This window comes from Phascolarctos cinereus, unplaced genomic scaffold (genome assembly GCF_003287225.1).
Source record: "Phascolarctos cinereus isolate Bilbo 61053 unplaced genomic scaffold, phaCin_HiC Scaffold_1;HRSCAF=81, whole genome shotgun sequence".
Classification (NCBI taxonomy): Eukaryota; Metazoa; Chordata; class Mammalia; order Diprotodontia; family Phascolarctidae; genus Phascolarctos; species Phascolarctos cinereus.
Window position 1 is genome coordinate 213,187,726 of NW_027555514.1, and position 3,499 is coordinate 213,191,224.

The window sequence follows — 3,499 nt, forward strand, 5'->3', positions numbered from 1 at the left end:
CGCCGCCGCCTCCACTTCCCGCGAAGGTCTCCGCCGCCCCCGCTGCCGCCGCCGCCCAGGCCCGGGATGGGGAGGGAGGGAGGGAAGGGGAGGCGAGCCCCAGGAGCCGTGGCCACGGGTCCGGGAGCTCCGAGGGCGGCGGGGAAGGAAGGGAGGGAGGGAGGGCGGGCCGGCCGGCCGGCGGCGGGGAGCGGGCGGCTCCTGCTCCCTCGGCTGCTAGCGCCCAGAACCGCCCCGGCTCCGACTAACAATAGGCTGCAGCCGCTGCGCCCCAGCTCTTATAGGAGCCTGCACGTCCCGCCGAGCCCCGGGGCAGGCTGGGAGATGCAGTCCGCTCCAAGGCTCCTGGGGCCTGGAATGCTGGGAGTTGGAGTCTGCAAAAGGTGCAGCCTAGTCACAAAACATAAAGGAAGGAGTTTCGGAAATAGAGTCTAAACCGCAGGGGGTTCTGGGAAAACGAGTTTGCTGTGGCTGCAGGCTTTTCAGAAGAGGCAGCCTCAGTCCTTATAATCTTCAAGTTGGAACTTAGTCACATAGAGCCCGGCCTCTACCCCAAGTAGGATGCCCGTCTACATCTCATACAAATGGTCTCCAGTATCCACTTGAACTTAAGTAATGGAGGCGCCCGTTTGGACGGATGTAGTTGTCCACTTCCTTACCATTCCCATCTATTGCCTCCAGGGGCAAGAAGAAACCTAATCTCTCTCCCACATGACAACCCCTCAAATTTGAAGAGAATTATCTTTTTCCCTAAATAGTCTTTCCTCTAGGCTTAAATATTATGGCTTCAAGCCCCTTGAGCAGCTCTATAACACACCTCTGGACACACCCCAGCTACCTTCTAAAATGTGACATCCTGGTCACAGTACTTCAGCTGGTGTCTTATCAGGAAGCGGTACGGTAGGACAATTACCTCTTAGGTCGTCAACACCACTAAGGAAGTTGAAGATAGTATTGTCGGCTTTGGCTGCCAAACATGTTGCTGAATCCTATTGAGCTTGAAATCCATCAAAACTCCTGGGTCTTTCCCACCTTGTTTTCTACTATCTCTTCCCATCTTGTACTTTGGGTTCAAAAATTCAGCTGCACCAACTGCCAAGCTTTATACTTATCCTTATTCTACTGGCCAGATTCTCCCATCCAATACATTAGCTATGCTTCTGAGCTTCACATCTTCCCCAGATGTGATAAGCACACTCTAATCCAAGTCACTGAGAACCCGCTGAACTAAATTATACTATCATCCAGTCTATATATCTCTCCATCGGGTACACAAATGCTTTACTTTGATAATCATTCATTCTAAAAAGGGCCGTTTATCACTATATTCTTAATGGATCCAAGATGACTCATTCTGATTTTTTTTTGCTTTTTTGGTTAGGCAATTGGGGTTAAGTGACTTGCCCAGGGTCACACAGCTAGTAAATGTCATGTGTCTGAGACTGGATGTCCTCTTAACTCCAAGGCCAGAGTTCTATCCACTTCGCCACCTAGCTGCCCCCTTTTCTGATGATTTCTTAACCAAGTATTCACAATAGGTCCCCTTTTAACCTGTTTTACAATTTTGATCAAGAATTGGAAATGTGGCTCACTAGTCTGTCATTTGAACTACTTACCTTCTTCGCAACTTGGAAAATCAGGATATTTGCTTACTCTAACACCTGCTATCACAACTCTTCAAAACTTCAGCAATGAAATCCACAAATTCTTTCAGAACCCGAAAATATAGTTCATCTAGGCTAGGTGACGAATTCACTGAGAGAAGCTAGGTGCTCTTAATCAGTCTAATTTATTTTGAGTTTTAATTCCACTAAACATCTTCCCTTATAATGTCTTAAGACCATTCTCTTTGGTACAAAAAACAAAAACAATTTAGTAGTTGATTATGTCTATTGACCTCAAGTAGAATGCTATTCCTTCCTTGATTCCCCCCATTCCCAACCTAGCTTAAAAAACAAAAAGACAGAACCCTTTTTGTTCTTTACATTTATTTCAAGCTTCAATTTGTAGTTTTAGTTTTTCTGACATTGTTATGGGACTCTGCCACCTTCTGAATTCATCCTGTTACCTGCCTTTGCTTCCATCTCTTAAAACTTCAAATTCACTGAAAGCTCCCTTTCCATCCACATGAGTTTCTCTGGACACTTCCTCTTGATCAGAATCATCTGATGCTAAATTGCCAAAATTTTGTTCTTGAGTGTTTCCCATCCCAAGCACCAAGTGCTCTTTTGGAGTATCATTTCATGCCATGGAATCCTACCTATCCCAGCGCTGAACTCTTTAAAAAATCAGCTCTCCTAAAGCACATAACAGACAATGACCAACATTCTCTTCCTTAGTTACCACAAGTGACAAGATGGCACACTCACTGCCTCCCCTCCTACGTTTCCAGTCATTTCCACTTCATCTAGATCTTTACTGGTCAGAATTAGGTCCAGAATGGTAGCTCCTCTCATAAATATCACAGCTTTACGAAAACAAAATTACCAGAAAGGAAAAATGTTCTGCTTTTAGCACATTTCAAAGTCCTCTTTGTTATTTTTTAATCTAAGGGCAATATACAATAACAGATGTGAAAACAAATGAAATAAAGGTTATTATGTTCTAAGCAACTTGGGGGGAAAAGTTAAGGAACCACAGTGATTTTTTAATTCTACTTACCAATAAGACAAGGTTTAAGTATATGGCATGAACATGACTGGTGCCATTTCTGACCCCGACCTTAGTAACTTAATGGAACCACTATTCTACCAATTAACTAAATATGGAATCCCAATCATCTGATTTTTCCTTTTTTAGCTCTTATCAAATCAGCTGCCAAATCCTATCACTATCTCTTGCATTTATCACCTCTTTCCAAGGCGGGCCTTTATTTCAGTTTAGGCACTCAATATTGCTTACCTAGACTACTCTGATAGTCTTTAGCTGGTCTTCCTGATTATAGATTTGGATCTTCTCTAATCTAATTTTGTACATAGATGTCATCCCTTTCTTGTTACCTTCAACAATTTCTAATGCCTATCATGAAGTAATTGTAAACTGCTTAGCACAGTGCTTGGCACACAGAAGGCACTAAGTAAATGTTAGCTACTGTTATTACTATTAGTACTGAAGAAAGTTCAAATGCCTTAGCTTGACATTCAGGACTTACACAGGAGGGTAGGACTATTTTATCTCTCTAGTGCCCTTTACATATTCCACACTTCATTTGAAATGCATTTGCTATTCCCTAAACACAAATTGCCCACATCACATTGTACTCAATGTCCCCTCCTCACATTGGGTTTTTACTGAAATCCTATTAATCCCCCATGCCACATCCTCTATAAAGCCTTCTTTCATCTCCTCTATGAACTCTGATGGCACTCTGTGTGCACCTCTATTATGCACTACTTTAGGATTAGTCTTTGGTGTATGTCACTACTAGACACTGAATTTCCAGAGAATAGAAACTGTTTTTTTTTTCATCTTTGTATTCTCACAGAACTTAACACAGCGC